Source organism: Scyliorhinus torazame, chromosome 5 (assembly GCF_047496885.1).
Source record: "Scyliorhinus torazame isolate Kashiwa2021f chromosome 5, sScyTor2.1, whole genome shotgun sequence".
Classification (NCBI taxonomy): domain Eukaryota; kingdom Metazoa; phylum Chordata; class Chondrichthyes; order Carcharhiniformes; family Scyliorhinidae; genus Scyliorhinus; species Scyliorhinus torazame.
Genome location: NC_092711.1, coordinates 153,233,564 through 153,255,733, shown reverse-complemented (window position 1 = coordinate 153,255,733; position 22,170 = coordinate 153,233,564). Strand labels below are relative to the sequence as shown.

General features: G+C 48.1%; 1 protein-coding gene and 2 long non-coding RNA genes across 3 annotated transcripts in view; 1 reads left to right on the top strand and 2 right to left on the bottom strand.

Moving 5' to 3' along the window:
* The window catches only part of LOC140417983 (uncharacterized), an 87,154-nt gene that overhangs the window by 44,995 nt on the left and 19,989 nt on the right, over window positions 1–22,170 (bottom strand). The gene's annotated exons all lie outside the window — the stretch shown is intronic.
* Window positions 1,013–7,655, bottom strand: LOC140422150 (uncharacterized). The gene is made up of 2 exons (XR_011947283.1): window positions 7,400–7,655; window positions 1,013–2,657 (listed from the first exon to the last, which is right to left on the bottom strand). It is a non-coding gene; the product is annotated as an uncharacterized lncRNA (long non-coding RNA).
* LOC140422154 (uncharacterized) lies at window positions 7,677–12,223 on the top strand. The gene is made up of 3 exons (XR_011947287.1): window positions 7,677–8,034; window positions 8,418–8,539; window positions 10,506–12,223. It is a non-coding gene; the product is annotated as an uncharacterized lncRNA (long non-coding RNA).

Below are 22,170 nucleotides of genomic sequence, written 5' to 3'. Positions count from 1 at the left end.
ACAACTGTTGCAGGCAGGGCATTCCACGCCCCTACTCTCTGAGTAAAGAACCTGCCTCTGACATCTGTCCTATATCTATCTCCCCTCAATTTAAAGCTATGTCCACCTTCACCCTCAGCACCTTGCAGGCCTCTCCCAGCATCACTATCTCTGCCTCCAGCAACACGATCTGATCACTGTGATCCAACACTGTCCTTTTCACCTCTCGGATCATTGCACCTCCACCAGCTCCAAAGTCCCATGAAGAGGGACTACTGCTTCCTCGATCGCTCTGGACCAGTTCTCTTGCATCTCTTTCCGATGCTGCCGAAACACCGTCCAACTCCGTCATACTCTCAATTGCTGCACCACACAGATCCTCCATCTCAAGCCAAGGTTTTACTCGACTTTTGCCGGGTGTTGTAACCTGCTGATATTCCACTTGAGAAGAAACCAACTCCCTCCACTTATTCTGCACTTTTTACAAACTAAGTCCCGATTAATCAGGCAGAAAGGGCCAAAACCCAAGCTTCCAAGCAGGAGCCACGTTGTGTGCGGCCGATAAACTCAGGGCCTCCACTGGAAGTCATTCCAGGACATTTTTGTCATTTAATCTCACCAATCCATGACTTTCCCTTTTGTTCTGTCTGACCCTCCCCCTTTCTCACCAGCATCAAACCCATCACATTTCTCCCTCTCTTTAGTTCTGAGGTAGAGTTACATTGGATGTGAAACGTTAACTTTGTTTCTCTCTCACAGGTGCTGCCAGACCTGCTGCGTTTTTCCAGTTCTTTCTGTATTTATTTTACATCTGTCTGTAGTGGGGAAAAACACTATTTATTATTCAGGATAAAATAAATGTCCCGCATCAGCCTTTGTGGATCATTTCAGTGGAAATGTGCTCTCTCAGGCTCAAAGAGCATCAGCCCACTGGAAGCAAAGTTGTGAGACCGGCCAGTCCAGCAGAAAGAAACCCTCCGACCCTCCCACTTCACCAAGTGTCAGAATGAACATGGTTCAGTCCAGGATGTGATTAACAGCAGCAATCGGATTGTATTGGATTTGTTTATCGTCACGTGTACCGATGTACAGTGAAAAGTATTTTTCTGCGAGCAGTTCAAACAGATCATTTTGTACATGAAAAGAAAATACATAATAGGGCAACACAAGGTACACAATGTAAATACATAGACACCAGCATCAGGTGAAGCATACAGGGTGTAGTATTAATCAGATCAGTCCATAAGAGGGTCATTTAGGAGTCTGGTAACAGTGGGGAAGAAGCCGTTTTTGAATCTGTTCGTGCGTGTTCTCAGACTTTTGTATCTCCTGCCCGATGGAAGAAGTTGGAAGAGTGAGTAAGCCGGGTGGGAGGGGCCTTTGATTATGCTGCCTGCTTTCCCCAGGCAGCGGGAGGTGTAGATGGAGTCAATGGATGGGAGGCAGGTTTGTGTGATGGACTGGGCAGTGTTCATGACTCTCTGAAGTTTCTTGCGGTCTTGGGCCGAGTAGTTGCCATACCAGGCTGTGATGCAATCAGATAGGATCTTTTCTATAGGACATCTGTAAAGGTTGGTAAGAGTCAATGTGGATGTGCCGAATTTCCTTAGGTTCCTGAGGAAGTATAGGCGCTGTTGTGCTTACAGCAGAAGGCAACCCCTGTCATCACTCGTGAACTTGCTGGTGCCTCAGCAGGTATGTTGACCGAGTGAATCCCTTCTCACACACTGTGCAGGTGAATGGCCTCTCCCCGGTGTGAATTCGCTGGTGTGTCTGCAGCGTGGCTAAGTGACTGAATCCCTTCCCACAGTCAGAGCAGGTGAACGGCCTCTCCCCAGTGTGAACTCGCTGATGTGCCTGCAGATTGGGTAGCTGAGTGAATTCCTTTCCACAGTCAGAGCAGGTGAACGGCTTCTCCCCAGTGTGAACTCGCTGGTGTACCTGTAGGTGGGATAACCGAGTGAATGCTGTCCCACAGTCAGAGCAGATGAATGGCCTCTCCCCAGAGTGAACTCGCTCGTGTCTCTGCAGATGGGATAACCGAGTGAATCCTGTCCCACAGTCAGAGCAGGTGAACGGCCTCTCCCCAGTGTGAACTCGCTTGTGTCTCCGCAGGTTGCTTATGTCAGTGAATCCCTTTCCGGACTGAGAGCAGGTGAACAGCCTCTCCCCAGTGTGCATGAGCTGGTGCGTCAGCAAATGGGATGAGGTTCGAAACATCTTTGTGCAGTGAGAGCAGCTGAACGGTCTCTCCCCAGGTGTGAATTTGTTGGTGGGTCAGCAGTTGGGATGAAGAACTGAACCCCTTCCCACACGTGGAGCAGGTGAATGGCTTCTCCCTGACGTGGACTGGCTGGTGCCTGTGCAGGTTGGATAACAGAGCAAATCCCTTCCCACAAGTGGAGCAGGTGAACGGCCTCTCCCCAGTGTGAATGCGACAATGTTTTTCCAGTACAGATGGGGCACTGAATCCCTTCCCGCAGTCCCCGCATTTCCACCGTTTCTCCATGGTCCAGTCACACTGATGTTTAAAACTTTCTGAAGCAGAAAGAATAGATAAACCTTTATCCTTCTCGATTCAAAGGCCTATGGTATTCAAGTGTTGGTGAATTGAGTGATTGTCAAATCGAGACGTGACGTTTGAGATTTCGGTCTGTAATTCTTCCTCTTCTAACATCCTGTAAAAGGAGTTTATAAAAGACATCACTGTCAGTACTGGATAGAAATTCAAAACAGATATTTCTGGTTTCCATGGAATATTCTTTCCTTTCTCATTCCCCAAAAGCTGTAAATCCCCATCCCACACACTCTCCCTCCATTCTCACTCTGCTGTATCTAATATTCACCCTCCCAATTCTCCCGAAGGAGCTGATTCAGGCTGATTGACAGATCCCTGTTCACTGCTTCCTGTCCTGGACACAGAGAGATGAAAATCTTTGTGCAGGCTGCCAGCCTAATGGAAATATGTAACAGGATTAAAATTGTGGTTAATGTACAGGATTGTTTCAGTTGGTTAAGATACAGGGGGGTTGTGATTGATCACGAACTTGAAGCCAGTGAGGGTCCTCAAGCAGAGATGATCAATAATTTCTAACTGAAATTGGATGGATGCTGCAGGGTTACAGCATGCAACCCACTCCAGACTGACAGAATTGGTCGACATCAACTCGAGTTGTCCAATGGGCTCCTTCTGTGCCATAATGACGCTATGATTGGAAATCTGTTGGGTGAAAATATTCACGAATAGACCTTTCTGGTGAGCAAGAGAAGCAATTTATTGTTACAGAGCTCTGGGAGAAGAGTCCCAGACCCCGCAGTCTCTGGAAACATCTTCTTGTTCAAGCCAGGGCTTACGCTGGTTTAATATAGTTTCAAAAAGCGGAATTAGTGTGTAGCCAATCGATTCCCCTATTAACACATTCAGATCACATTTCTCCAATCAATTCCTTACACATTAGGTTACATTGTTCCAATTAGCTCTTTACATTCGTGATTACATATTGGTCATGGTGTCTCAGGTAGTGATGCATAAAGAGGGCCTCTTCCTCTTTTGGTCACTATTTTGAGTTTGGTCACTCGCTCCTGTGGTTGTGGAGCAATGGGTCAGTTACATATACAGGATGCACCTGGTCAGGGGACACTTATTTTCCTCAAAGTTTGTATTCAGCAGAATTCAGTGTTCATACATTCAAAGGTGACAGGGTGCGTATTTTACAGCCTTTGGGGCATGCGGCTTCAGATGTTCCATATCTACACCTTACCTGTAGCTCATCGACTACCCTTCACCTGAAGTCCTCCACATATCACTCGACATTTCTGTTGCCTTTGTCGTTGCCAGGTGCACATATCGGCGTCTGTCGCTGCGCTAGCAACAGGCATCATCTGAGCCACCATGACTTTACAGCAAGTATTAAAACATCCAATAACTAAACAACATATTACAAGGATTATGACACGCCCATGTGTCAGGTATGATCCCCAGGATCCTTCCAGTAACCAATCTAACCATCCATTCCCCGGTGATTCATATAACTTCTTAACCTCCTGGCGGATATGATCCGCAAGGTTAGTGATGTGCTCTGAGCTGTCAGGAATATCGGTACAACACTCGGAGCCAATCATGGTACAAGTCCCACCCTCACTCAGCAGGAGTAATCTAGGGCCATTCGGTTTTGCAGGGTCACTGTCCTTATTGCTACCATATCGGTGCTTATATCGATCAGTGTCTCGGTAGTATCGTTTGCCACTTCTTCCAGAATTTTAGCGACTTTTCGTAGTTCTTTTATGGCGAAGGCCACTCCTATGGGGGGGTGGGGAGAGAGAAAGTAAAATTCCAAAGTATCGCTGTGTCTCTGTTATCTCTCTTTTTGTAATGTCTGGGTTCTCTCTCAGGGTTCCTATGTGGTGTACATAAGGAACAACATATCCTAAGTAGCAAGATTCTGTCCACTTACTAGTGAGCCATGGGTAAGCTTTGTGTCCACAAATAAAGTAAGTACAATTGTATGCTGTGTATCGCATCGGATTAGTTCCCATTGTCACTACCCAGGTCCACTCTCTTGCCCTGGGTATGTGTTATTGGGCAACCCTTTCAGCTATGCATATCCCTTGGCGATGCCATATGTCAATCGGCATGTGCTGTGTCCCACACTAATCTCCGCAGGTCGTCCCGTTGGGGTTCTTTGCAGACACAACACCTCATTAGTCCACCTTATTCGCCTCATATCAGTGATTGCGAACCATGGTGGAGCTTGGGTGAAATTATACCGGGGTTGGTAAAACCCGGTGAACACCACTGAGAGATGGAACCCTGCTTTCTTCCATTGTTCTAGATGTATGGCGTACATATCTATCCCCGAGACATCTTTCGTCGATTTCCCCCGCGTCGCGTTCTGCTTAATTATTCACGCTGCCGCCTCCGTTATATTAAAGAGCACTGATCTCAGGGGTATTCCCCCTTTTGCATGGATTGGCACATGGGCACACACCCAACAGCTAGAGACATCTATGCCTTTCGCATATGCACATGACATGTACAAGTAGGTATTTACATGCAAGTCCCGTTAATTCTGCGTTGGGAGTCTACTCCCGGCTACTACCATCAAACATATTATCATTATTACAGCAAACGTCATGAGTCTTCTGCAGTTTTTGGAATTTTGGTTGTGTGGAGTTCCCTGATTTGAACATAAATGCATATTTTTACTCGGTATACTTTTAATTGTGTCCAATGTTTCTATCGTCCCATACCCTTTATGTCCACACATACACAGGTATCCCCACTGATCAGGACTTGGTGTGGTCCCGTCCATCTGGGGGCGATCCCAGGCTTTACAGGTAGCACCTTTACCATCACCTTCGTCCCTGGTGTCGGGACATCAGGGAATGTGGTCCAGAAAAAGTTCCAGATTTCTATCCTTCGTCTCCTGCCCAGTCCACACTTGCCTTTAACTGACTACTGAACTCTAATATGTATCTACGCGTCCTGTCCCTTAATCAGACTATTTCTTCTCCCCCTGTTATTATCCCCTGTGCAGTTGCATAGCTCGTCCCGTCATCACCTCATAGGGTGATAATCCAGTTGTTCGGTTTGGGCTCGCCATTAACTTCATTCGGACAGTGGGCAGCACATCTATCCTTGCTGCTGTTTCTCCCCTAGTGCCTTTGTCAGGTCAGTTTTTAGAGTCCTATTCATCCGCTCTACCATTCCTGAGCTTTGGGGATGGTAAGGGATGTGGAATTTTTGTTTGATCCTCATCCACTCACATGTTTTCTTCATTACTCTTCCAGTAAAGTGCATTCCTTGGTCCAAATCTAGTTGCAAGGGTACCCCCCTAGCGAGGAATCACGTCCTCAGCTAATATTCGTGCCACGGTTATGGCCGTGCAGTCGCGGGTTGAGAATGCCTCCACCCATCTGGTAAGTTGGTCAATTATTACTAGGCAGTATCGTTTCCCCGGCTCGGGGGTTGTGATCTGGTAGAATCAATTTGGTCTTGGCTGATGTGCCACCCAGATCTTTACGGGGCGCCCCGGGTTGTACTGCGCACATGGGATGCATCTCTGACAGTGCTTAGCTATATCTCTCCCCATTCCTGGCCACCACCATTCCTTTCCGATTAAGTGTATCATGGTCTCTCTTCCTGAGTGGTCCATTCCATGGTGTAATTCAAGGAGGGTCTGCCTGATGTAGGCAGGATCAATTACTTTTCCATCCTTCCTCCAGATCCCTTCCTTATCTGGCTTCCCCCCTATTTTTATCCCCTTCCTCCTTTTCTTCCCTTGATATATCTTTGTGTAATTGTGCAAGACTGATGTTTTCCACCTGGGCACTTATGATGGGAATATCGTGTTCCAGGGCAATTTGGGCTGCCTTGTCTGCTGCTTCATTACCTTTTTGTTGGGGTGTCTCTACCTTCTGGTGGGCCTTAATGTTAATCACTGCTACCTGTCTCAGTAACCTTGTGGGTTCCAATAAGGCTTCTATACGCTGTTGCTGTTTTATCCTATCACCTCCAGAAGTGACAAAGCCCCTCCTATGCCGTCATATAGTTGTGCACAACCCCAAAAACATACCTACTATCTGTGTATACGTTCACCGTCTTCCCTTTAGACATGATCAGGGCCTGAGTGAAAGCCACCAATTCAGCCACCCCTCTGACAGTGCTTCTTCCAGCCTTCCCAAGAGGACTGTTCTTAATTTGTCATCTTCTACTGCCCATCCAGTTCGTGGGGACCGTTGACATATTTTCTAGATCCATCTACATCCAGGTGAGTTCTGGGGTTTCTAGAGGGTCTTCTTCCACTATCGTTCCACTTACCTCCTCATCTATCTTGAGTATACATGGGACTCTCCTGTGTATATGATTCAATCTGCAGGGTTTCCCCGGTGTCCTTTATGATGACCACTGATCTATCATTGGGAATGAAGTAAGAAGTCTTACAACACCAAGTTAAAGTCCAACAGGTTTGTTTCGAATCACAGCTCCTTCCTCAGGTGAAGGAACTGAACTTTCCTCAGCTGAAGGTGAAGTTTCACCTGAGGAAGAAGCTGTGCTCCGAAAGCTAGTTGGACTTTAATCAGGGGTTGTAAGATTTCTTACTGTGCCCACCCCAGTCCAACGCCGGCATCTCTACATCATTAGGAATTAAGACCGTTTCCCAGTGGGCCTGTCGTAGGTTTGAGACTGATCTGAGCTTACTGTTGTTCAACATTTCTACAATGGTATGCCTGGTGTGTAAGATGATATCGCCGCTCATTACTGTAGGTTCGCTGACCCTGACCGCCCATGCTGCGCAGTCCAGAGCTGCCACGCAGCGAGACAAGCCCGCCAGTGCGGGCGGCTGTCTTGTTGAGTAATATGCCACTGGTCTTCGCCTGTCCCCGTGGACTTCGGTCACTACTGCGGCATGGAACTCACCTTCGTTCCTGCAATGTATGTAGGTCGGCTTTCTCAGGTCTGGTGGACCGAGGCCGGGGGCTGAAGTCAATGCTGGTTTTAACTTCCCGTGTGCTTCTTCCTGTTCCGGTCCCCAGTCTATGGAGCAGACAGATTCCTATTGGCTGATTGCGGCAGGGCTCCACTGTGACGTCACAATACGGAAGTGCCATAACGAGCCTGAGTTATTCCTATTGGCTGAGTGATCTACTGTGACGTCTAAAGTACAGTAGTGACATCATGAGCTTCAGAGTGATTTCTATTCAGAGTGATTCACACAGGACTGCATTGTGACGTCACAGGAATGGAGGGGCGTTCGCAGTCAGTTTGGGACAAATTGCTGCAGATTGGAAATGAGCTCAGTGCGTCCGGCGGTGAAAGCCACGCCCACCATCACGTGGGGTCCGAATCCACCCCCTATTGGCTACAGGAACAATGGAAACCTGGGGAGGACCGGAAATACGCTGGGTCTGCAGCAAATCAGGGTCCGGTCTTTGTGTTAATGGCTGCACGGAGCTTCCTCCACTGGTCTGCCCAGCAAAGCTGCTGCTCCTCTGTCTGAGTGAATATCGAGCTTCACACAGACTGAAACTTCCTCCTGTCTCCAACATCTGGGAGTAAAACACTTTCTTTTCTCCCCCTTTCCATTTCTTTTCAAATTCTGACCTTCAATTGATTTTTTAAAAAAATTTAAAGTACCCAGTTTTTTCTTCATTCCAATTAAGGGGCAATTTGGCATGGCCATTTCACCTACCCTGCACATCTTTGGGTTGTGGGGGTGAGACCCACGCAGACATGGGGAGAATGTGCAAACCCCACACAGATAGTGACCTGAGGCCAGGATCGAACCTGGGACCTCAGCGCTGTGAGGCAACAATGCGAACCACTGTCACCCCTAACCTTCAATTGTTGACTTATTTAATTGTTGACTTATTTAAATCCCCAGGCCTCCATGGGATTGAAGAGGATCTGACAAATTTCAAATCTTCTCTGGTCACAGGAGTGGAGCTGGAGGACAGATAATGTGGTTCCATTATTCAGGAAGAGAAGTAAGAAAATACCAGGAAATTACAGACCAGTGAGTCTAACTTCAGTGTGTGGAGATGCCGGTGTTGGACTGGGGTGAGCACAGTAAGAAGTCTTACAACACCAGGTTAAAGTCCAATAGATTTGTTTTTGAATCACTAGTTTTCGGAGCACTGCTCCTTCCTCCGGTAAATGAAGAGGTAGGTTCCAGAAACATATATTTAGACAAAGTCAAAGATGCAATACGATGCTTTGAATACGAGTCTTTGCAAGTAATTAAGTCTGCAGGTCTAGACGGAGAAACTGGGGAGAGGGAGAATCACAGATTAAAGAGGTGTAAATTGTCTCGAGCCAGGACAGTTGGTAGGATTTGGATTTTGGTCTAACATCAGTGGTCGGTAAACTTTTGGAAAAAACTCTGTGGGGCAGAATTGATCAAGGATAGTCAACATGGTTTTGTCAGGGGGAGATCGGGTCTTTCAAATTTGATCTGAATTTTTTGAGGAGGTGACTAGGTGATGAAGGCTGTACGGTTTAAGTGGACTTCTGTGGGCTTTTGATAAAGTCTGACACGGAAGACTAGGGAGGAAGATAAAAGCCCTGGGGATACAGGGCAATTTGTCAAATTGAATCCAAAATTGGCTTTGTGGCAGGAGGCAGAGGGTGATGGTCGTAGGTTGTCTTTGTCACTGGAAGTCTGTGTCCAGTGATATTCCGATGGGATCAGTACTGGGTCCCTTGTTGTTTGTAGTGTACATTAATGATCAGTTGTGAATGTTGAAGTAAGTAATAAAAGGCCACTACCTTGAGTAAGACTCTTGACCGATCCCCTCACGGTGTATTTAATCTTTTCAGTATAAAAATCCATTAGATCCCCACACCATGCTGGGGCACTTGGTGGGGTTGGAGACCTCCACCCGAGCAGGACTCGCCTCTGGCCAATCAACAAGGGGAAGGCAAGGACATCTGCCTCCGCTCCCTCGTCGGCAGCCCCAGCGAGTCCGACACCCCAAGTAAGGCAACCAAAGGACAGGGCTCCAGTTCGATATTGATAATCGCCGACATGGTATTGAAGAAGAAGACCTGAAAGCTCACTAGTTTGGGACAGGACCAGGACATGTGTGTGTGTGGTTGGCCGGCCGGACCTCTGGAACACCGCTCACACCTATTGTCCACATCTGGGGAAAAACTGCTCATCCTCTCCTTGGTTAGGTGTCCCCTAAACACTGCCTTGAGCTGGACCAAGCCCAGTCTCGCACTCGAGGACGTGGAGTTCACCCTCCCAAGGACTTCACTCCACACCCCATCATCTCCTACAGGCCCCACATCCTCATCTCACTTCACTTTCACTCCATCCACTGAGCTTCCTTCCTCTGAAAGGATCCGCCCATAGATTCCAGATGTGTTAACCTCCTCCGATCCCGCAAGTAAAAGGGTCCTTTCCATTAGAGATGCTGGCAGAGCTTGCCCTTGTTTCTCAAAGAACTTCCCAACTTGTTTCTCAAACTCCGAGGCCAGTGCCCCCACCAGCATATCCACCGTGATAGGAACGGCTGCACCCACTGGAGTCAATTCCACCAACCTCCCTCCTGGTGAGCCACACGGACCCACCAAATCCGTCGAAGGGTTTCCTCTCGTAACTTTCTTCCCACCAGACCTTTTTGAAATTTTCAGCATGATTTTGTCGACGGGTTCACTGAACCTTTAGCTTGACCCAAGTTTGTCCACCCAAATTCCCCGGGAACTGGGCAAAAAGGACAAAAAAAAACATCCACCCTGGCGGTGCCGCCTAGTGTGTGACCTTCTCCAACATACAGCCAACGGGGATCTGATAGGAAGCAGTGAGCGTGAATCTGTCAATCAGCCTGAATCAGCACCTTCAGGAGAATTGGGAGGGTGAATATTAGATACAGCAGAGTGAGAATGGAGGTAGTGTGTGGGATGGAGATTTACAGCTTGTGGGGAATGAGAGAGGAAAGAATGTTCCACAGAAACTAGAATTGTCTGTTCTGAATTTCTATCCTGTACTGACAGTGATGTCTTTTGTAAACTCCTTGTCCAGGATATTTGACAGTGAGGATTTATAGAAAGAAATCTCAAACCAAATGTCACATCAAGATCTGACCGAGTCACTCGGTTCATTAGGTCCTGAATATCATCGGCCTTTGAATCTGGAAAGAGAAATGTTTCCCTGATTTGTCAGCTTCAAATGATTTTAACCATCAGCGTGACTGGAAAAGCACCAAGACACACACACCCGAGTGAGAGTGTTCCAGAGCACTGACTGTGGAAACAGCTTTAACCAGTTACACAGCCTGAAAAAACATCACACCATTCACAGCGGGGAGAGACCGTACACGTGTTCTGTTTCAACTGATTGTCCGACCTGGAGAGACACGAGAAGACCCAAAACATGGAGAAACCGTGGAAATGTGGGGACTGTGGGAAGGGATTCAGGGCCCCATCAAAGCTCGAAGCTCATAGACGCATTCACAGTGGGGAGAGGCCATTCACCTGCTCTCAGTGTGGAAAGGGATTCATTCAATTATCCAACCTGCAGAGATATCAGCGGGTTAACACTGGGGCGAAGCCGTTTACCTGTTCTCAGTTTGGGAAAAGATTCACTCTGTTATCCAGCCTGAAGTCACACCAGCGAGTTCACACAGGGGAGACACCGCTCACCTGCTCTGTGTGGGAAGAGATTCACTCACTTATCCAGCATGCGGAGACATCAGCGAGTTCACACTGGGGAGAGGCCATTCACCTGCTCTGACTGTGGAAAGGAATTCTCTCGACTATCCCACCTGCAAACACACCAGCAAATTCACACTGGGGAAAAGCCATTTAGTTGCTCTCAATGTGGGAAACGATTCAATAATTCATCCGCCCTGCGGAAACATCAGTGAGTTCACACCGGGGAGAGGCTGTTCACCTGCTCTGTGTGTGGGCGCGGATTCACTCAGTTATCCATCCTGCAGACACACCAGCAAGTACACACTGGGGAGAGGCCATTCACCTGCTCTGACTGTGGGCAGAAATTCTCTCGGTTATCCAGCCTGCAGAGACACCAGCGAGTTCACACTGGGGAGAAGCTATTCACCTGCTCTGACTGTGGGAAGGGATTTACTCAGTTATCCACACTGCGAGTACACCAGCGAGTTCACACTGGAGAGAGGCCCTTCACCTGCTCAGTGTGTGGGAAAGGATTCAGTCAGTCATCAGACCTGCTGAGACACCAGCGAGTTCACAAGTGATGACAGGGTTGGATTCTGCTGTTATTGCTGCTGTTAATCACACCCAGGACTGAACCATGTTGATTCTGACACATGGTGCAGTGGGAGGGTGGGAGGGTTTCTTTCTGCTGGATTGGCCATGACTCTGCTTCCAGTGGGCTGATGATCATTGAGCCTGGGAGAGCACATTTCCACTGAAATAATCCACAAAAGCTGATGGAAGGACATTTATTTTATCATGCAAAGTAAATGTTTTTCCTACCACTACAGGCAGATCTAATATAAATACATTTGTCTCTTTGGGAAGGATGCATCATCAATGTGTGCACACTCTCCCCGTGTCTGCGTGGGTTTCCTCCGGGTGCTCCGGTTTCCTCCCACAAGTCCCGAAAGGCATACTGTTAGGTAATTTGGACATTCTGAATTTTCCCTCCGTGTACCTGAACAGGCGCTGGAGTGTGGCGACTGGGGGATTTTCACAATAACTTCATTGCAGTGTTAATGTAAGCCTACATGTGACAATAATAAAGATTATTATTATACCGTCTGCCTCTGTTATCCTTTACCTGGGCTATTTCCCTCGTGGCTGCCTTCTTTCTCAGCTGGTGAACCAGCAGGCGGCTAGCCCTCTCCGTGCTCCTAAAAGGTCCCCCGTGTCTGGCGGAGTTGGTCACTGCCTTCCTGGTGGGGAGCAGGTGAAAGTTCTTTTGCAGCTTCTTCCTCTCCAGCAGAAGCTCTATGGCCAGGACCTCGGAGTATCGTCTGTCAACCTCCAGAATGGAGTTGATCAGTTGCTGCCTAACCGCTCTCTCTTCCCTGTCTCTGCGAGCCTTTTGGTGATTATTTCTCCCCTAATCACAGCCTTCAGTGCCTCCCAGAACGTGGAAGGTGAGACTTCCCCGTTCTGGTTGTTAGTGATGTACTAGCCGATGGCCGGTGATGTTTTCTGGCAGAAGACCTTGTCGGCCAAGAGGGTCGTGTCCAACCTCCATGTGGGGCATTGGGTTTGTCCCGTCTCCAACCTCACATCCATGTAATGTGGAGCGTGGTCTGAGATTACAATCATGGATTATTCCACTCTGACTATTTCTGGAAGCACCGATTTCCCCACAACAAAGAAGCCGATGTGAGTGTAGACCTTGTGCACTGGTGAGAAGAACGGGAATTCCTTCTCATCCGGGTGTAAGAATCGCCAGGGATCCACTGCCCCCATCTGCTCCATGAACCGCCAGGAATCCACTGCCCCGCCTGCTCCATGAATCGCCAGGAATCCACTGCCCCGTCTGCTCCATGAACCGCCAGGAATCCACTGTCCCGTCTGCTCCATGAACCGCCAGGGATCTACTGCCCCCATCTGCTCCATGAACCGCCAGGGATCCACTGCCCCGTCTGCTCCATGAACCGCCAGGAATCCACTGCCCCGCTCTGCTCCATGAACGTTCCCAGTTCCCTCGCCTTGCCTGTCATTTTCCCTGTTCTGGGATAGTTTTCATCCCAGCCCTGTAATCATTCACTTCCACAACTTGAAAGACCACCAGTAGGTCCCAGAGACGGGTAAGGGACCTGGCTCCATGAGGGAGTGAGGATTTCCTTCTTCCAAGACTTTTCGGCAGCGAAGAAAACAAAGCATCGAGGCTTTGATGAAGTTCGAAGGGAACTCAAGGCTGTGGGTCTGAATTATGTCGCTTTATCCTGTGACCTGAAAATTGTATCCGACAACTCTGTAAGTTTTTTGATAATCCGACTACTGCCTTGCCGTTCGTTAAATTCAGAATGGCAAGGATTTGGAGGGATGGTTTGCAGCTCGGACTAAGTCGGGCTCTAATCCGGACTCTTTCCTCATCATGGTGTTGGTGTCTGAATTTGTTATCTTTTATCCCGTTGAAGGGAGTTGTTATTCTGTGAGCGCCGATTGAATGTCTTCTTCTTCTCATAGAATTTACAGTGCAGAAGGAGGCCTTTTGGCCCATCGAGTCTGCACCGGCTCTTGGAAAGAGCACCCTACCCAAGGTCAACACCTCCACATAACCCAGTATCCCCACCCAACACTAAGGGCAATTTTGGACACTAAGGGCAATTTATCATGGCCAATCCACCTAACCTGCACATCTTTGGACTGTGGGAGAAAACCGGAGCACCCGGAGGAAACCCACGCACACACAGGGAGGATGTGCAGACTCCACACAGACAGTGACCCAAGCCGGAATCGAACCTGGGACCCTGGAACTGTGAAGCAATTTTGCTATCCACAATGCTACCGTGCTGCCCTTTGAGTGTTACAGGGACTCGTATTATCTTATCTCAGTTATGGTAGATGTGTCGTGTGCTTATTATCTGTCGTCTTTCTTCTATTATCCGAGCGTTAATCATGGCAGAACCGAATGGTGCCATTGCCGAAGGGTGGGAGTTGATGGATGCAGGTTTTCACGGGTGGGTCCAAAATGTGGGAGGGACATTCAATCCCGATTCCCTTGTTGGCCCTTCTTTTCATCTCCTTATTTCGGAGAAAGTATCCTCAGGGTAACGACAGTCTGGCCGTGGGGTTAATCCTCCGGGTACTCAGTCTTATTGAGGAATGTCCCCTTGGATCTATTGTGGTCGTGATTCTTTTGTATTTTTGTTATTATGGGAGGGTTTACGTGTTGTTGACTTTATCCAACTCTGGTACAGACAGGGCTTTTATCCGTGAAAGGAGCATTTTGGGGAGACTTTGGTGCCTCTGGTGTAAAGCGAGTTGGAGGAGGATGTAATGGCGCACGCCCGATTGTGGTGTGAAAATCTGTTCCTGTTCTCTCTGTCGCATAACTAATGGCAGCAGTTAATCTGCAAATTTTCTCAGAGAATGGCATCCATCACCCTATCAGAAGGAAAATGATTGTCTCCTTTCTTAAGGAGAAAGTTGACATAGCTTTATTCCAGGAAATGCATCTAGATTAAACTCAACTGGGGTCGACACGGTGGTTAGCACTGCTGCCTCACAGCTCCAGGGACCCAGGTTCAATTCCAGTCTCAGGTGACTGGCTGTGTGGAGTTTGCATATTCTCCCAGTGTCTTTGTGGATTTCCTCCGCGGTCTCCGGTTTCCTCCCACAGTCCAAAGATGTGCAGATTAGGTGGATTGGCCATGCTCAATTGCCCCTTAGTGTTCAAAAAAGTTGGGTAGGGTTACTAGGTGACTCGGATAGGCTGGAGGCATGGGCCTAAGGAGAATACTCTTTCAAAGGCAGGTGCAGACTTGATGGGCCAAATGGCCTCCTTCTGCACTGTAGGGATTCTGTGATGAAGACTACTTTAAATTGAGGCGGGATTGGGTGAGGCAGGTTTTTTTCACCTCTTTTTCATCACGTCGCAAGGGTGTGGCAATCCCTATTAATAAAAATATCCCTTTTAAAGTTGAAACCTGCACCAAGGACAAAGCAGATAGATATGTGATCATTAGAGGTTCGGTGCATGGAGATGTTGTTTCAATAATGAATGTTTATGGATCCCCGAATTACTCCCGGAGTTAATTACGAAGGCTTTTGTGGATTTCGCAGTTAGCTTCAACTAACATTTTTGTGATTGGCGACTTCAACTGCCACTTAAATCCGCTGGTAAATGAGCTCCCGGTTACGAAGAACCCCCCACGCTTCAAGCTAGGGCGTAGCCTCGGCTTGTGAGGAGCTGGGTTGTGTGGATGTTTGGAGAACTTTGCACTCGAGGGGCGGAGATTTAACCTTCTTTCCAGCCCCACATTAATGTCATACTAGAATCGATGATTTTTTTTGTGCCAAGGACGATCCTACACCTGGTATCCTCCTGCACCACAGGAAACACCGCACCCCCACCCCCCATTTTTCTGGAGCTTCTGCTCGAGGGCTCACCCCCGGTCGAGAAAGTGGAGGTTTGATGACTTCCTGATAAGAGGTACTTCATTTACTACACATTTTAAGGAAGAGTTTGAGTTCTTCCTTTTCTTTAACTTGGCCCCTGGTATTTCCCCCTCCAGCCGTGTGAAGTTCATGACGGGGGGGGGGGGGGGATGATCATTTCTTACACTGCTAATAAAAGGTGCAGGTGCTGGAGAACCAGCGGCTTCTGGAGGTTTGTTTGGCGAAGGCCGAGGAGAATTATAAGATTATCCCTAGTAACCTCTGCTGAGGAGGTTAATGCAGCAGACTCCCTATTTACTCAGCAGGATGCGAAAAGGAGTTTGGGAATAAACTGAGCAAATACAAAGGCTGACTTTGGAGCGGATTTCTCTTTGTGGCTTGCTGGAGGGAAAAGGGTCACAAAGACAGACATACATAGAATTTACAGTGCAGGAGGCCATTCGGCCCATCGAGACTGCACCGGCTCTTGGAAAGATCACCCTTCCCAAGGTCAACACCTCCACCCGATCCCCATAACCCAGTAACCCCACCCAACACTAAGGGCAATTTTGGACACTAAGGGCAATTTGTCATGGGTGGCCAATTGACCTAACCTGCACATCTTTGGACTGTGGGAGGAAACCAGAACACCCGGAGGAAACCCACGCAGACACGGGGAGGATGTGCAGACTCCGCACAGTGACCCAAACCGGAATCGAACTTGGGACCCTGGAGCTATGACGCAATTGTGCTATCCACAATGCTACCGTGCTGCCCCTAAGACGGAGGAAATAAACAGGAATTTCGGGAATTCTATGCAGGATTATACAAGTCTGAGCAGTCTGGTGATGTGTTGGCGGGTGTGGAGCATTATTTCTGTTTCTTGTGACCATCCTTTTAGCCAAATAAATGTGTCAAGCTGAGGGAGCAAAGGAGTCAATGTCTTTCAGAGAGAGACCTGGGCCAAGCTTTGCAGAGTCTGCACCCTCCCTGGATTCACTTCCTTTCCCTTCAGTTGCTGCAAGTTACCAAATGAAGGTCAGAATGAGAAAATAAATGGAAAGGAGGAGAAAATAAAGTGTTTTACTCACAGATGTTGGAAACAGCAGGAACTTGTGAAGTTCAATCCATCAGTCACACAAAGCCCGCGCTGATTAGCTGGAGGACCAGAGTCCTTCCGGTCCTCCAACTTTCCATTGGTCAATAACCCAGGATGCGCGCTATTCTTTGCACATGCGCAGTTTCCCCTCTCCTTTAGACATGCGCAGCCGTGGACGGGGGGCGGGAAGATCACCGATTGGCTCCCCGCTCTGGCCGGAGCCGGTTTTTTTTCTCCCTTGTTCAGTGGGGGGCGAAACAACGGGTGGGGGCGGGGAGCGCCGGGCCTGCGCACAGGAACCCGGTGACGGCAGCGCGGAATAGGGTAATTCCTATTAGCTGATTCAGGCAGGGCCCCATTATGATGTCGCAACGGAAGTGAAGGTGAAACCTCCTCCTGTCTCCAACATCTGTGAGTAAAACACTTTCTTTTCTCATTCTGACCTTCAATTGGTCACTTGCAGCAACTGAAGGGAAAGGAAGTGAATCCAGGGAGGGTGCAGACTCTGCAAAGCTTGGCCCAGGTCTCTCTCTCTGAAAGACATTGATATCCTTTGTTCCCTCAGCTTGACACATTTATTTGTCTGGCTAAAAGGATGGCCTCTTTCCCAATGTTCACAATTAAAGGGGTGGTTTCCCCAAGAGATGGCTGACATTTAAGGGACAGTAAATTATTATCTCGTATTTTTAAATGGTACAAATTAGATATATTATTTATGGTTCTGTAATAAAATACATTTATTATTTCCAGTTGTAAACAGTCCAACTAGGGAAGAGGCGGTACTGGACCTGGTATTGGGGAATGAGCCCGGCCAGGTGGTAGATGTTTCAGTAGGGGAGCATTTCGGTAACAGTGACCACAATTCAGTAAGTTTTAAAGTACTGGTGGACAAGGATAAGAGTGGTCCGAGGATGAATGTGCTAAATTGGGGGAAGGCTAATTATAACAATATTCGGCGGGAACTGAAGAGCATAGATTGGGGGCGGATGTTTGAGGGCAAATCAACATCTGACATGTGGGAGGCTTTCAAGTGTCAGTTGATAGGAATACAGGACAGGCATGTTCCTGTGAGGAAGAAAGACAAATACGGCAATTTTCGGGAACCTTGGATGACAAATGATATTGTAGGCCTCGTCAAAAAGAAAAAGGAGGCATTTGTCAGGGCTAAAAGGCTGGGAACAGACGAAGCCTGTGTGGCATATAAGGAAAGTAGGAAGGAACTTAAGCAGGGAGTCAGGAGGGCTAGAAGGGGTCATGAAAAGTCATTGGCAAATAGGGTTAAGGAAAATCCCAAGGCTTTTTACACTTACATAAAAAGCAAGAGGGTAGCCAGGGAAAGGGTTGGCCCACTGAAGGATAGGCAAGGGAATCTATGTGTGGAGCCAGAGGAAATGGGCGAGGTACTAAATGAATACTTTGCATCAGTATTCACCAAAGAGAAGGAATTGGTAGATGTTGAGTCTGGAGAAGGGGGTGTAGATAGCCTGGGTCACATTGTGATCCAAAAAGACGAGGTGTTGGGTGTCTTAAAAAATATTAAGGTAGATAAGTCCCCAGGGCCAGATGGGATCTACCCCAGAATACTGAAGGAGGCTGGAGAGGAAATTGCTGAGGCCTTGACAGAAATCTTTGGATCCTCGCTGTCTTCAGGGGATGTCCCGGAGGACTGGAGAATAGCCAATGTTGTTCCTCTGTTTAAGAAGGGTGGCAGGGATAATCCCGGGAACTACAGGCCGGTGAGCCTTACTTCAGTGGTAGGGAAATTACTGGAGAGAATTCTTCGAGACAGGATCTACTCCCATTTGGAAGCAAATGGACGTATTAGTGAGAGGCAGCACGGTTTTGTGAAGGGGAGGTCGTGTCTCACTAACTTGATAGAGTTTTTCGAGGAGGTCACTAAGATGATTGATGCAGGTAGGGCAGTAGATGTTGTCTATATGGACTTCAGTAAGGCCTTTGACAAGGTCCCTCATGGTAGACTAGTACAAAAGGTGAAGTCACACGGGATCAGGGGTGAACTGGCAAGGTGGATACAGAACTGGCTAGGCCATAGAAGGCAGAGGGTAGCAATGGAGGGATGCTTTTCTAATTGGAGGGCTGTGACCAGTGGTGTTCCACAGGGATCAGTGCTGGGACCTTTGCTCTTTGTAGTATATATAAATGATTTGGAGGAAAATGTAACTGGTCTGATTAGTAAGTTTGCAGACGACACAAAGGTTGGTGGAATTGCGGATAGCGATGAGGACTGTCTGAGGATACAGCAGGATTTAGATTGTCTGGAGACTTGGGCGGAGAGATGGCAGATGGAGTTTAACCTGGACAAATGTGAGGTAATGCATTTTGGAAGGGCTAATGCAGGTAGGGAATATACAGTGAATGGTAGAACCCTCAAGAGTATTGAAAGTCAAAGAGATCTAGGAGTACAGGTCCACAGATCACTGAAAGGGGCTACACAGGTGGAGAAGGTAGTCAAGAAGGCATACGGCATGCTTGCCTTCATTGGCCGGGGCATTGAGTATAAGAATTGGCAAGTCATGTTGCAGCTGTATAGAACCTTAGTTAGGCCACACTTGGAGTATAGTGTTCAATTATGGTCGCCACACTACCAGAAGGATGTGGAGGCTTTAGAGAGGGTGCAGAAGAGATTTACCAGAATGTTGCCTGGTATGGAGGGCATAAGCTATGAGGAGCGATTGAATAAACTCGGTTTGTTCTCACTGGAACGAAGGAGGTTGAGGGGCGACCTGATAGAGGTATACAAAATTATGAGGGGCATAGACAGAGTGGATAGTCAGAGGCTTTTCCCCAGGGTAGAGGGGTCAATTACTAGGGGGCATAGGTTTAAGGTGAGAGGGGCAAAGTTTAGAGTAGATGTACGAGGCAAGTTTTTTACGCAGAGGGTAGTGGGTGCCTGGAACTCACTACCGGAGGAGGTAGTGGAGGCAGGGACGATAGGGACATTTAAGGGGCATCTTGACAAATATATGAATAGGATGGGAATAGAAGGATACGGACCCAGGAAGTGTAGAAGATTGTAGTTTAGTCGGGCAGTATGGTCGGCACGGGCTTGGAGGGCCGAAGGGCCTATTCCTGTGCTGTACATTTCTTTGTTCTTTGTTCTTTGTTCTTTGTGTAATATTGTACTGTTGCTATTTATATATTTCCAGTCATCTCTTCCCTCAGAGGGTTGTTCGTCTCTGGATTTCTCTTCCACGGGCAGCACGGTAGCAATGTGGATAGCACAATTGTTTCACAGCTCCAGGGTCCCAGGTTCGATTCCGGCTTGGATCACTGTCTGTGCGGAGTCTGCACATCCTCCCTGTGTGGGAGTGGGTTTCCTCCGGGTGCTCCCGTTTCCTCCCACAGCCCAAAGATGTGCAGGTTAGGTGGATTGGCTATGCGAAATTGCCCTTAGTGTCCAAAATTGCCCTTAGTGTTGGGTGGGGTTGCTGGGATGTGGGGATAGGGTGGAGGTGTTGACCTTGGGTGGGGTGGTCTTTCCAGGGGCCGGTGCAGACTCGATGGGCCGAATGGCCTCCTTCTGCACTGTAAATTCTATGAATAAAAGGGGCCAGTGGAGTCTGGGAGTCACTGAATATTGTCAAGGATGAGTTGGACAGATTTTTGATATTTCTTTTGTTATGTTTTTTTTTACTATAAATACAGAATAACAGAAATATTGATGGAAAATGGGTATAGTGTAGAACAACTGATACTGCCACATAAATACAAGCAACACATTGAGAATTAATTTGTAGCAGGATATTTTAGGGACCAGAGCCGCTATTTGAAACACCCGATCAATTGAACAACCAGCTAACAGGTTAACATAGTGAGTGGGGAAAGAGGGTAAGATTATAGAAAAACAGAAGGATAACAATGCACACCCCAAAACCTTACAAAACAGACTAACAGCATAGTCAAATTAAAATAACATAAATGACACAGAATCTCTATAGTGCAGAAGGAGGCCATTCGCTTCTTCAAGTCTGCACTGACGCTCAGAAAAAGCACTCACCGAGGCAGACTCCCCACCCTATCCCCATAATCCGGTACATTGATCATCGTCAACCCACCTAACCTAACACCTTTGGACACTAAGGGGCAATTTAGCATGACCAAGCCACTTAACCGGCACATCTTTGGCCTGTGGGGGGAAACCGGAGCACCCGGAGGAAACCCACGCAGACACAGTCCACATACATAGCCACTCAAGGAATCAAACCTGGGTCCCTGGCTGTTTTGCGGCAACAATGCTAACCACTGTGCCTCACTGTGCCCTACTCTGGGCTCAGTTGAATTGAAAGCCCTGGAGGAGCAAGTCAGTCAAATTGGAGCATATGTATTTGAGATAGGGGGTCTCATAATTTAACAACTGCATCAGACTTAGAATGAAGTACAGACATTAAAAATTCCAATGGGATACATTCTGGCAATGGCTCAGTGGCCAACAGCAAAAGGGACAGAGGGCTGCCCTGTCTCGTCTCTCTCTCTCGACACCCTTAAACCGCTGCCGGTCGGTGATATAACAATTGGATCCACTCAATATAATCCTCACCCAACCCGAAGACTCACAGCGGATACACCAGATAATTCCACTCAACTCGAGCAAAAGCTTTCTCTGCATCGAAGGAGATCACCAGCCCATCCAATGCTGGGGGATCCAACTCCCGTATCAGCCTCCCCGAACAGGCGCCGGAATGTGGCGACTAGGGACTTTTGTCCCTAGTCATTTGAAGCCTACTTGTGACAATAAGCGATTTTCATTTCATTTCAATGCATGTTTCTGAAAAGTCGGAATCACATTCAGCAACCTTCCAACATTGTTACTGGAAACTCTTCCCCGTATAAACCCAGTCTGGTCCTCCCGCACGATTGTCGGAAGGATGTCCTCCAGCCTTATCGCCAAAACATAAGATCGCAGTTTCAAGTCAACATTCAAAAGAGAGGGAACTTGTGACGGGGATGTGCTGAGTAGTCACACATCAGGTGGCTCTCCTCCATACAACAGAAAAATAGGCACTGTCGGCCGAATTTAGCCGCAAAATCAGAGTTAAACATCCCCTCATCCTCAACAATAGTGCGGACAACAAAATGCAAGGAAGCAACAGCTCGAAAGGCTGCAGGGTCACAGACACTGTGGCAAGGGAGAGGAGTGGCGAGCAAGTGGGTTGGCGACCCCATGAGGCGAGCGGTCTCCAGTCTTCCCGAGAGAAAGAGACCGGCGACCCAGAAAACAAGCCCCCCACCCCCAGGCAATGGATGGAGGATGTTCCTAACCAGGGAACTAAATGCAATGAAGGATGACATTAAGGCTGAGTTAAGCGTGACGGTCAAGCTGGCGGAGGTGCTAGCCGCCATGCAGAAGGTGCTCAATGGCATGTGGAGGAAACTGGAAGCCCAGTTCGAGAGCTGGAAAAGGTCGAGGACCAGTAGAATCGGTCAAGGAGGCAGAACATTCGGATAGTGAGCCTGCCAGAGGGGATCGAGGGCAGGGACCCAATCGACTACGTGGCCCAAATGCTGGACAACCTGGCTGGGAATG